General features: G+C 35.1%; 1 protein-coding gene across 2 annotated transcripts in view; it reads right to left on the bottom strand.

The window, feature by feature from the left end:
- CDH12 (cadherin 12) overlaps positions 1 to 13,839 on the bottom strand; it is a 1,213,596-nt gene that overhangs the window by 69,894 nt on the left and 1,129,863 nt on the right. The gene's annotated exons all lie outside the window — the stretch shown is intronic.

Below are 13,839 nucleotides of genomic sequence, written 5' to 3'. Positions count from 1 at the left end.
TTTATAAAATATATAATATAAAGATAATAAAATGGAATATTTACTCAATGTGTATAATCACTAAAAATGACCTTGAAATAAGTATATGAGTATATATGTATTAAATATATGTACATATATTTAATCTATAATGGATTTAAGTATATTGTGCTATAGTCTAATATTAAACTTATACTTAATCAATTTTTCCTTCATTTCCTTCTAGGTATTTTTACACACTTTCAAAATCAGGACATAATTTTCTCTCTCTCAATATTTTATCTTTAAAGAAAAAAGTAAAATGCTTGCTTTGTGCCACCAGGGGGAGCACCAACATTACTATAAATTTGATACTGAGTCAAGCCTAAAGAAAAAGCTCTACAAAAATTACAACAGAATCAAAAAATTATAATATCCCACAAAATTAAAACATACGTTGTTTACAAGAATTTGAAAAATTTTATAAGGCATGAGATGAAGAAAAAGATGTAGGTCATTTTATTGATGCTATGCTTGCTATGCTGTCGCTTCAGTCCTATCCGACTCTGTGCGACCCCATAGACGGCAGCCCACCAGGCTCCCCCATCCCTGGGATTTTATTGATATCTCACAATAAAAATATGAATTGATTAAACAGTAGTCTGTTTAAGTCAAAATAAGGAAAGAAAGAAAATAAGAGGAAAATCAAAACTAAACACAAAAATACAAAGTTTCAATTAATAATGACTTTGATTAAAATTTCTATTAGTTGATTTTGGATTGTAATTTCCTATAAGTAAAGCAACCAGGAAAATTAATTTGATTTGCACTTCTAGTTACATTTATAGCAATTAAATTAGGAAGTAAATATGTTTTTGGATAGTGAGGTTCATTCAACATGCTATATTACAGTATTACAATCATTTCCTTTAAGAGATATAAGAAAAAATAATAAATCACATTAGGGAGATTCTGCCAAATAACTTATTCTTTACTCCCAACTGTTTGTATAGGTTTTATTGTTCTTTCACAATCAGCTTCAAAATTTTATAAATTAATTAGCCCTGGTAGCTCTTAAATTTTGCCATCTCCCTTTCTACCACTCCCCCAAAAAGATTTATACCATTTGCCCTTATTTATATTAGCCTTGCTGCTAAGTCACTTCAGTCGTGTCCAACTCTGTGCGACCCCATAGACGGCCTCCTACCAGGCTCTTCTGTCCCTGGGATTCTCCAGGCAAGAACACTGGAGTGGTTTGCCATTTCCTTCTCCAATACATGAAAGTGAAAAGTGAAAACGAAGTTGCTCAGTCGTGTCCGACTCTTAGAGACTTCATGGACTGCAGTCTACCAGGCTCCTCCGTCCATGGGATTTTCCAGGCAAGAGTACTGGAGTGGGGTGCCATTGCCTTCTCCGATACTAGCCTTATTTATATCCATTTAATGGACATTGCCTCAATGGGACATATATTTAGTCTCAAGAGAGTTAAATATTCACTTAAATCTTTCATTTGCATGTAATAGAAAATATACAGTGGTATAAAATTCTTGTTTAATCAGTTAATTTAATAGTTAACTGACTGTATGTTGTTGTAATTATTTAGTTGCTAAGTCGTATCTGATTCTTTGTGACCCCATGGACTGCAGCACACCAGGCTTCCTTGTCCTTCACTATCTCACTGAGTTTGCTCAAATTTATGTCCATTGAGTCAGTGACTTTATCCAACCATCTCATCCTCTGCCAGCCCCCTCTCCTTTGGCCTTCAATCTTTCCCAGCATGAGGATCTTCTCCAGTGAGTCATCTCTTTGTATCAGGGAGCCAAAGTATCGGAGTATCAGCTGAAGTCCTTCCAATGAATATTCAGGGTTGATTTCCTTTAAGATTGACTGGTTTGATCTCCTCGCAGCTCAGGGGACTTTCAAGAGTCTTCTCGAGCACCACAATTCAAAAGCATCACAAGTGGCTTAGTTGTAAAGGATCTGCCTGCCAATGCAGGAGGCACAGGAGACATAGGTTCTATCCCTGGGTCGGGAAGATCCCCTGGAGGAGAAAATGAAAAAGTATTCTTGCCCGAGAAATCTTCTAGACAGAGAAGCTTGGCGGGCTATAGGCTATGGGTCACAAAGAATTGAACACAACTGAGCACACAGGCTTTCCAGGTGGCACTAGTGATAAAGAACCTGCCTGACAAAGAAGGAGACATAAGAGACGTGGGTTCAATCCCTGGGCTGGGAAGATCCCCTGGAGAAGGAAATGGCAACCCACTCCAGTGTTCTTGCCTGGAGAATCCCATGGACAGAGGAGGCTGGGGGCTACAGTCCATGGGGTCTCAAAGAATCAGACATGAGTGAAACCACTTAGCACACACATGAGCATGCACACACTAACAATATAGCAGCCTTCAAAAGAGATATGAGAAACCTCTCTAAAAGAGAAAAGGTTATATAAATAAATAAATAGACATAGACCAAATAAGAATACTTCAAGTGGCAATAATGGAGCATTAGGACCAACCTAGATAGCATATTCAAAAGCAGAGACATTACTTTGCCAACAAAGGTCCATCTAGTCAGGCTATGGTTTTTCCAGTGGTCATGTATGGATGTGAGATTTGGACTGTGAAGAAGGATGAGCACCAAAGAATTTATGCTTTTGAACTGTGGTGTTGGAGAAGACTCTTGAGAGTCCCTTGGACTGCAAGGAGATCCAACCAGTCCATTCTGAAGGAGATCAGCCCTGGGATTTATTTGGAAGGAATGATGCTAAAGCTGAAACTCCAGTACTCTGGCCACCTCATGCAAAGAGTTGACTCATTGGAAAAGGCTCTGATGCTGGAAGGGATTGGGGGCAGGAGGAGAAGGGGATGACAGAGGATGAGATGGCTGGATGGCGTCACTGACTCAATGGACGTGAGTCTGGGTGAACTCCAGGAGTTGGTGATAGACAGGGAGGCCTGGTGTGCTGTGATTCATGGGGTTGCAAAGAGTTGGACATGACTGAGCAACTGAACTGAACTGAACTGAACTGAGGTAAACATTATAAAATAATTTGGGTTGAAAAACTCATATTTGTCTATCAAACCAGCAATTTTTCACAGACTATAATTATGATTCATTAGGTTTCATTCCTTAAACCTTTAAAAGAGAGGCTAGCCTTTAGAGTTGCTCAATGTTTGTGGTCTTAAAGTAGGGTTTGAATTTGAGGCAGCAAGAACAAAGAGAAAGAATAAAATCATAGGTAACATTTTATATAATAATCACCTACAGAAAAGGTAAAGACAGATAGCAAGGGGAATTTGTATGAGTTCAAATAGCCATGATTATATAATCAGAACATGATGCAGTTTTTTCAACCTAGTTTCTTTGGAGCATAAGTGTCTCACAATAAGCATATTAAACTCTGACCCTATTGAAGCTCTTCTGAGATGTAAGCAAGCATGCAGATGCCTGAATTCCTGTTTAACACAGTAAGAAAGCATGTGACACGGTTATTAAAGTTGTACTAAACTTCTCAGCCACAAACTCCAAAGAAAAATGAAAAGGCAAACAACATGTGAGATATTATTCCTTTTATTCTTTTTTTCTTAATGCCTATGGTTTATCAGAAATGTGTCTGCATTCTTTGCATCTGTGTGCTTGTGATATTGAATAGAAGAAATACCAAAAACCTTGAATCTATAGTGTTATCTGTCATGGTCTACTCTCATGGTACATCAATAAGTGTTAGAAAGTTCTTGAGGTTTTCCAAAGAGAGTGTTGGAGGTATAGGTTGAAAAATAAATGCTCCTTTAACAGGGTGTTTAGTTAAGAAACAAGACTTTGTGTGCTCAGTCAATCCTTCTTGTCTCTCTCTTTGCAACCCCAGGGACTGTAGCCCACCAGGCTCTTCTGTCCGTGGGATTTCCCAGGCAAGAATACTGGAGTGGGTTGCCATTTCCTTTTCTGAGGGATCTTCCTGACCCAAAGATGGAACCCGCGTCTCCTGTGTCTCCTGCATTGGCAGGCGGTAGTCAAGTGTACGTGTAAGTGAAGTCGCTCAGTCGTGTCCGACTCTTTGTGACCCGTGGACTGTAGCCCACCAAAGTCCTCCATCCATGGGATTCTCCAGGCAAGAATACTGGAGTGGGTTGCCAAGTGTAGTGGATTTCAAATTAAAAACATGAACAGCTGTACATGGCGGTGATAGTGATGCATCATTGGAACAAAGGGAGTATTGAATGAAATCTTTAGGAAAATATGTGTCTAACTTATAATCTTGGAATATTTCTTACTCTATCCTATCTATTTAAGGGAAGCAAACAAGTTACATGTTAGGCTTAGGTTTAGGTTTGCTTCTCATTTGAATATTTAAAAATAAAAATAATAGAACACATGTGTACCTGTGGCGGATTCATTTTGATATTTGGCAAATCTAATACAGTTATGTAAAGTTTAAAAATAAAATAAAATTAAAAAAAAAATCAAGGAAAATAATCTAGTCTGGAATCATCACTTAGGGATTATGATTCGTGAACGCAAAATATTTAGCCAGAATTGAGACCATTCAATGTTAGAAAAAAAGTTGAAACTCAGGAAGGTTATCTAAAGGATATCAGATAATACAGAGCATAGATAAAAAAGTTCTCCTTTTCAAGACAATATGCTGAGATACGAGTTCTATGTTTTATAAAAGAACATTTTATGAAGCTAATAACAATAAATGTGAAGATAGCTATTATTTGTATTATGCTATCAATATATGTTAAGTAGCAGCTTTAAACAAAAAAAAAACTGTCAGCATACAGTAAGCCTGCAAAACTCATAATTATCTGATGGCATTTGAAAATCTGTGATTAAAATGAAATACTATCCCTGTCCACAAAAGATCTACTCAATAACATTCCATTAACATGCCCTACCCAAATTAATATATAATAAAAGTAAAACAGTGGTTTCCCATTTATATCATTTTTGTACACTGAGGTTTTAGTGTACATAAAACAAACACATACAGAGCACTGAATTTTCTGTTGTTTACATAGAGGTATACATATTAGTAAGGTGGAAGATGCATTCATTAAGACAAGCATTTCTCAGTAGAACATCATAGTTGGTAATAAAGCCTGCAGAATACGGAACAAGTCAAAAAAACTGTGCCTTAGTCTTGTCAGATTGCTTACACTCTGTCGTTTTATTTTCAATGACTTGACATTTTATCGCTTCTAGAAACTCAACAGCAATAAAGCTAGGGTCATTCAGATTAATTCAAAGCTGAAGTAAATCTTCAACTGTGCCAAACTTGGATGGCTTTTGATGTACTATGTAATTACATTGCCATCATTTTCTGGGCATCCTACATTTGACGCATATGAAACATCTTAATGGCACTACCTGTCCAACACAGAGTAAGATATAAAACAGGTGACAAGAAATGATTCACAGTGTCAATACTAATATATACTTACATATTTATCAATATGAATGCTATGTTTAACTATTAGAACTAATAAATAAATTCAGTAAAGATGTAGGATCCCAAATTAATTTGCAGAAATATGTTGCATTTCAATACACTAGTAATGAAATATGGAAGAAAAATTAAGGAAACAATTCCCTTTACAGTTCCATAAAGAATAAAATACCTATAAATAAATATAACCAAGGAGGTGAAAACCTCTACTCTGAAAAATAAAAGACATTGATAAAACTACAATCTAAAGGTTTAATGCAATCCTAAAAAAATACAAATAATATGTTTCACAGGACTGGAAAAAAAATCTTAAAATTTGTATGAAACCCCAAAAACCATTAATAGCCAAAGAAATCTTGAGAAAAAAGAATAAAGCTAGAAGTAGTGTGCTCCCTAATTTCAAGCTATAGTACAAAATCAGTCATAAAAAAGAATGAAATCTTGCCATTTGCTGCAATGTGGATGGATCTAGAGGGCATTACGCTAAGTAAAATACAAAAATACAGAAAAGGACAAATATCATATGATCTCACTTACATTTGATATTTGAGAAACAAAACTTGACCTGCATTGTTGTATGGCAGAAACCAACACAACATCATAAGGATTTTTTTTTAATATTTTTAAAAACTGACAAAAACAGACTCAGAGATAAGGAGAATGGGGCCTCGCAGGTAGCACAGCAGTAAAGAATCCACCTGCCAATGCAGGAGACAAGAGACATGGGTTCAATCCCTGGGTCGGGAAGATCCTCTGGAGGAGAGAATGGCAACCCTCTCCAGTATTCTTGCCTGGAGAAGCCCATGGACAGAGGAGCCTGGTGGGCTACAGTCCATAGGATTGCAAAGTCAGACGTGACTGAGAGACTGAGCATGCACACATAAACACACAGACACAGAGAACAAACAATGGGTGATTTCCAGAGGGAAGGGAAGTGTAGGAGATGGGCAAAATAGATAAAGGGAACTAAGAGGTGTATATACTTGCAGTTATAAAATAAATAATCACAGTGTTACATGGTACAAAGTAATGAATATCATCAATGGTATTGTAATAGCTTTCTATGGGCATAGATGGTCATTAGATCTACTGTACTGATCTTTTAGTGATGAACTTAAATGTCCAATCACTATGTTGTACACCTGAAACTAACATGATATGGTGTATCAACTATGTGTCAATTTTTAAAAGTAAATTAATTACTGATACTTGCTACAAAATGGATTAACTTTTAAACATGTTATAGTAAGTAAAACATATGATATAAAGGATTCACTATTGTATGAATTCATTATATGGAGTATACAGATAGGTAAATCTATAAAATAAAGTAGATTAAATTATGCCTGGGAGTTGGGGAGGCAAAGGAGAGGGATGGGGGACCTATTCTAATGGGCATGCAGTTTCGTTGAGGATGATAAAAATAGTCTAGAATTAGATCACAGTGATGGTTACACAACTGTGTATGTATAATAAAAAGCACTGAATTGTATACTTTTAAAAAAACAAAAAAAAGTAAAAAAAAAATTAAAGTTTTTAAAGAATAAAATTTAGAAAATAAATGTGTATTATTATAAAACTGAAGTCAAACATTAGTGATCTGTATGTATGATTTCCCACCTAATTACAGAGAAGTACAATGTTGCTTTATAAACACTTTAGTGTTTTACTTACTTAAGTGTGTGTGTGTGTGTTAGTAGCTCCATCATGTTTGACTCTTTGCGACCCAATGCACTGTAGCCACAGTCGCCTCTGTGCGTGGAATTCTCCAGGCGAGAATACTGGACATGACTGAACGACTAACACACACACACATACTGGAGTGGTTTGCCATTCCCTTTTCCAGGGATCTTCCCAATCCAGGGATCAAACCCAGGTCTCCTCCCTTGCAGGCAGATTCTTTACCATCTGAACCACAAGAGAAGTCCTATGCACACAAAATGATCTTTCTTTATCTATAGAAAATAAAAAGGAAATGAAAGCAAACATCATATCGCATATGATGTTTTCTCATATTTTACAGAAAAGGTAATATCATATGGAGGATAGATCAGCTTCCTGAACTTTCAGACTATGACACATCATATTACCAATAGTCTAAAAAAGTGCAATGTGTAAGATGCAATAAAACCCTTTTCCTTTGTCTCCCACTGTTGCTATAGAGTTTCTTCATTGGCCTTTTCTGCTCATCTTTAAATAGGCAGTCCTATGTTGACTTTAATTACCAAAATCTGAATTTGGAAATCAGACATTTCTAGTATATCATATTTATTAATGTTCTGATCCTTAAGCAAAATGAAGACTTATCTCGTCTGCCACTCCACCTCCAAGCCAAACTGGACCAGGGCAGATGGGGCTTCAGTTTAGAAGTGGACATCTTTACAGGATTTCCCTCTGTCTTGTCATTTACCAGTAAAACTCCCATCCTGGCTTACTTCAACACAACATCACTGAATACAGATTTGAGAGGAGATGTGCATAAGTGACTGTGAGGATGTGGTAGAGCCAGCTCCAACATACAGATGAGGAAATTGAGGTACAAACATGTAGCTACTTACAGTCAGTAAGTTGAACCAATCAAGTGTTATCTCTGCTCTAAACTACAGCCTCTTATTTGGTCTGACTATTTCACTTTACTTGTTTTTTTCTGCCTTACTGTCAGTCAAGTGGAGACAATTGTTGAATTATCAAATAACCCCTTTACAAATACAAATAATTCAAGTTCTTCTTAATTTCAGCTGTATTGATGAATGCAGACTCCAATTAAGGGTGGATTGATTCTGTTGGATAGACTTGGGCAACGTTTCTTTTTTCAGTGTTTATAAAATAAATATCAATGAAGATGTAGAGAAGAGAGCATTAAGGAATGTAAGAGGTTTCCAGGAAATGGATGTGACTCTAAAGATAAAATGACTTCTGCACCCAAGAAAGGAAGGATATTTATCACATCTCTTTCTATCCTTCCAATTCTCTCTTTTTTTTACATAGCTCCCACATTTCAAGTACAATTTTTTTATATTTAATACCATAGTTCTACTGATTTGTATGGAGAAGGCAGTGGCACCCCACTCCAGTACTCTTGCCTGGAAAATCCCATGGATGGAGGAGCCTGGTAGGCTGCAGTCCATGGGGTCGCTAGGAGTCGGACAGGACTGAGCAACTTCACTTTCACTTTTCACTTTCATGCATTGGAGAAGGAAATGGCAATCCACTCCAGTGTTCTTGCCTGGAGAATCCCAGGGACGGGGGAGCCTGGTGGGCTGCTGTCTATGGGGTCGCACAGAGTCGGACATGACTGAAGCGACTTAGCAGCAACTGATTTGTAGATTCAGTAAACATGTGGCTACATTTACGTGCAAAACAAATTACTCTTTATAATATTATTCTTTTTCAAGACTTTATAGTGAAAATTTCTACAAAAAAATTCCAAATGAATTATGAAACAAAAACCCATTTATATTATTACTTAATAATTGTCAGGAGATTTCCTGGTAGCTGGGGGCTTCCCTGGTGGGTCAGTGGTAAAGAATCTATCTGCCAATGTAGGAGATGTGGGTTCGATCCCTGAGTTGAGAAGATCTCCTGCAGAAGGAAATTGCAACACACTCCAGTAATCTTGCCAGGGAAATTCGATAGACAGAGGATCCTGGCAGGCTATAGTCCATGGGGTTGCAAAAAATCAGATAAAACTTAGCAACTAAAAAGTAACAACAATGATTGTCAGAATAACAACTGTTTCTGATTTTAAAATATATATATATATATGTATTAATATATGTGATTTATATAACCACTCCTCCCATTACATAATAGTAAGCATGATGGAGAGCTTGGCAGGAGCACACAACATTTCAAATGCATCAATAACCTTCCAGTGTACATTCATTTTATAGAGTACATTTACTATTCCCTTAAAACCTCCATTAAATATGTAAAACTATCTTTCATCCTTGTCTATTTAATTTCTGATTTACCTAACAAAACACAATAGCTGAATAATTCTCATTGATAGTTTCCAATAATTTCACAAAAATAGGCCACATCAAAGATTTTACTATATAAATAAATTCAGCATCTTACAAACTAGGGTCTTGAAAAATGTTTGAAATTCAGATTCATCTGGGAATACTTATTTAGCCAAAATTTGACTTTTCAAAGATTTTTTGAAATATTCTGATGCTTAGTCTAGAATAGTGATATTTGTTAATAGTCACTTCCCACATGATATTTTAGTTTAAGCAAATCTAATTTTTTCAATAGCAACAAGTTCATTGATCTACAAATTTTATTTCTAAATATTCATCACATATTAATGCATCATGTGCACATGCAATAGTTTAAATTTTCTGTAATTGTCTATATTTTATTAGTTGACTAGTCTATATCTCTTCCCTATTTTGTTGCTTATACCTAAAATGTTTCACTTGCCTACTACTCCTCATTGTCCTTTGCATAAATTCTATTTTTCATTATTTCAAGGACAACATCAAGTCATTTTTGATGAAACTTATTCTTATGTCTTTGCATTTCCATTTTTTCACAGTTCTTTAAATTATGCATTATGTTTTTTCAGTGTTTTAGCATATTTTGGTACACATTTGCTGTTCCACTGATTAACTCTTATTAGATATTTCAGAGATAGCATTGAGAATCTTTCCTTCAACATCCTCTCAGATATACTCTGTAATAATTTGGGTGCCCATCTTACACATTTGTATATCACTTTATGCATAAGTCCATCATTTACTTTACTTCAAGTAGTATAATTGTCCATTAATTTAATCTTCCCATTATACACAGAGATGCTTGAGGGAAGAGATTAATTTTTTATCTCCTATATATAGTACAAAAATGAGATAGCCATTTATTCCTCAATAAAACTAGCAATCCATGAAACATTATTCACTAAAGGACACAATTTATTGTGTCCAATATTTGGTAATAAAATGTTTCTTATGTACAAAATATTTTGTTTTTATGATTTTTAGTATTGTTTATACATGTTTAACTCATAAATATTGTAGAAGTCCAATTTCTTTGCCTATTTATGCTTAGACTAATAGTAAGGCAAATATGAAATATATTTAAATTGTGAAGTAAATGGAAATTTAGGATGCTTTCATAACTGTGATTAAAAATGTACATCATTTTCAGAAATATGTTTAAATGTTTGAGGTGATAATTTCTAAAGTTCTCCTTATACTTTCATCATCCCCCTTCCTGGACTTATACTCAAAATTAAAGATTTATATCCTCTTTATTCTGATTAAATTCATCTATGCCTCAAGTTTCCTTTATCACTTCTATCTTTATGTCAGAAAAGCTTTCTTTGTGTTTTTTTTTTACTTTGATTTTTCTTTGAAACATTCTGTATTTTCATCTATTTTTCCTGATTTTCACTAATTTCAGCATATCAACAGAAAAACTATCCCTTAGTTTAAATAATTTCTTTGCCAGCTCTTTATTTTACTTATCTCTGAATCCAGCAGATCACAAAGCCCTTCCTGTCCTACTCCTGATCTCTCAGTTCTGCATCTGTCTATTCCAAACAGCTCCCCTAGGTCTGTGCCACATCTTCTCTCTGCTTCAGTGTTTTCCAAATTATTGTTCTAACATATTGATTTATGATATTGCCACTCTAATCAAAAGCACACACATATATACATAAATATATGTGTCTGTTTGAGGCTCATGGCACTCTGCAACCAACCTTCTCTCTTTCAGTCTGTTAAATTTTTAACTATACACACATTTCTTCTTAAATTCTATATCCTTCATAAATATTTTGTAACAATTCTAGCTTGATCAAATAGCTGTATCCTCCTTACACCAATAATTATTCTTATCATATTACAATTTTGGAATTTTATAGTGGTTGTTATTTATTTACACATATAGATATTTGTCTTATAGAGTGCACTGTAGGGTGAGAAGAATAAAGAGAGTATTATTCAATTCACATCTCTTAAGAATCAAAAACAAATATCATACATACACATATTTGATTATATAAAAGTGGCAAGAATTTTTGACAATGCAATTTTCAAAGGCTACAGTAATAATAAAATAAACTTAAAGCATTTTAAGACAACTGGGGAAATGACATTAACAATCAGAGCATATATTCTTTACTCTGAGTAAAACTGTTTGATAGTATTAATATTATTGTTATAATTACCATCTCAGTGACATCACTTGCTATCTCATATGCTCAGCTTCTCTGAGAATCTGCTAATAGGGCAATGGAGCAACCAGGTTCCAGTCTTCTATACTTTGCAACATTGGGAACAGGACCAAGTAGATCATAAAAAAGTGTCAGCACTATTTTAAAAAGATTCATATTCTCATCCACAAAGCACAATATGATATTCACAGGGGCAATAATAAGAAAGGAGAGAGGTGGTTTTAAAGTTCTGTTGTTTTTCATTTAGTTACATCTGCTTATACAGACTACTGAAATTCAGTAGACCCGTCTCACTAGAGAATTGGGAGTGCAAAGTTTTTCACTGAGCTTGCATTCAGATTGTATTCACTTTGATAAAATTTGAATTCAGCCTTAAAGCATCAGTATCTGACATTCATAAACTCTTTGGAAGATGTCTAAGCAAGATGTAAAAATGTATATGAGTGCTTAATTGTTAAAAAAAAAAACTTTCAAAATACTTAATTTAAAATGACTGTAGTTTAGTATGCAGTCTCCACCCATATAGGTGGAATTTTATAGGAATAGAATTTTGTGCGAATTAAAAAATTCTCATGAGATGCAAAATAATTAACTTATTACCTCTAGTTAATGCATAATGAAAAAGCCATCTCAGAGAATCAACACTTACCCCTTCATCACAGTAAACTGGTGGATTTCAAATTGTGCCCTGCAGACTACCTATACCAGAGTCTATTGGAATGCTTATTTACAATTCAGATTTCTGGGTCTAAGCTCTGTCAACTGAAGCACTGCTTTTATCACTACAACATAGGATCCCAAAGGATTCCTAAGGCAAACATGATTTGAGAACCACTGGGAGGCCACTGGTGAGTAAGTTCCAGATTATCAACTGTATGTCTTATCTTCAGGAGATAGTTATTTCTTATTTGTTTTTATTGAAATAGACAAAGACCCATTTGGGAATTAAACTGAAAGCATTTATTCCACTTAGTGAAAAGCTGGTTTTATAATGTGTCTTGGCTTATTTTTCAAGAATAGAAATAGAATCATCAACTATAATGACTCATGCCTACATTCTATGTGAGAACTGAAAAATTATTGAGTATAAACTCTTTGTGTACTTTTTTAATCCCTAAAATTTATAATTTTTAATGCTTTTTTAGGGCTTCCCAGTTGGCGCTAGTGGTAAAGAATCATCCTGCCAATGCAGGAGATGTAAGAGACCCCAGTCTAATCCCTGAGTTGGGAAGATCCCTGCAGGAGGGCACGACAACCACACTCCAGTATTCTTGCCTTGAGACTACCATAGACAGAGGAGTCTGCTGGGCTATGGTCCATGGGGTCACAAACAGTTGGACATGACTGAAGCAACTTAGCATGCATGCACACAATGCTTTATAAACATTTCCTCCCAAAATGAAGAGGATATCTAATTGTCAAATATCATAGATACATATAATATTAAAGATCAACTTATATAATTTTTTTGTCTTAGTCATATCTTTGGGAGGTATTGAGCAGCTGAGCACACACACACACGCACACACACACACACACAATGTAAAAGCCACAGATTAGAATAAATTGTCAGAGAATGCTAGAAAAATCCTATATGTTTGAAATTTCTTAAATAAAATTTAACTATGGGTATTAAACTGTGTATTAAAGTTGATGCTAAATTGGCACTAGTATTAAATTTGAGAAACATACACAAACATGAGTTTATATCATTAACCCCTTCACATATTATTTTTTTCTTACCACTTAAAACCAACACCCAGTTCCAGTTAAGGAAAGCCTTAACTTGCATTTCATCTACACTGTTAAATTTGCATACAACTGATCTATGCCACTCTTCCAACCTAAAATATTTGAGTGAAGTTGAAGTAGGCTTTCTCACTTAAATAGTAGTGGAACTTACATAAGACCAATTATTTTAGTCATGTTTCTTCTGGTATTTCATTCAGAGTAATTGCTACCATCTCTTTTTAATTCTTTCACCTAAATAACATATTGGAGACAGCGATAAGAACAGAAATCCCACCTTTGCCTCAGAGGCATCTTTAGAATCATGCTGGGGTTTTTAACAGTTTATTTGTGCTTGACCAGCAGGTAGGAAGCAAGCCCTTGGCCAGAGTCTCCAGATAAACTAGGAGGTGAGATTTGTACATATTTCATTCCCTAACAGGCCCAGAAGGAGACTGTGAAAAGAACTGAAGTGATTCTCAGCATGTACATATTAAGCTGCTTCAGTCCTATCTGACTC

This window comes from Bubalus bubalis, chromosome 19, assembly GCF_019923935.1.
Source record: "Bubalus bubalis isolate 160015118507 breed Murrah chromosome 19, NDDB_SH_1, whole genome shotgun sequence".
NCBI classification, from domain to species: Eukaryota; Metazoa; Chordata; class Mammalia; order Artiodactyla; family Bovidae; genus Bubalus; species Bubalus bubalis.
The sequence above is the reverse complement of the archived record's forward strand: the minus strand, read 5'-3'. Positions and strand labels throughout refer to the sequence as shown.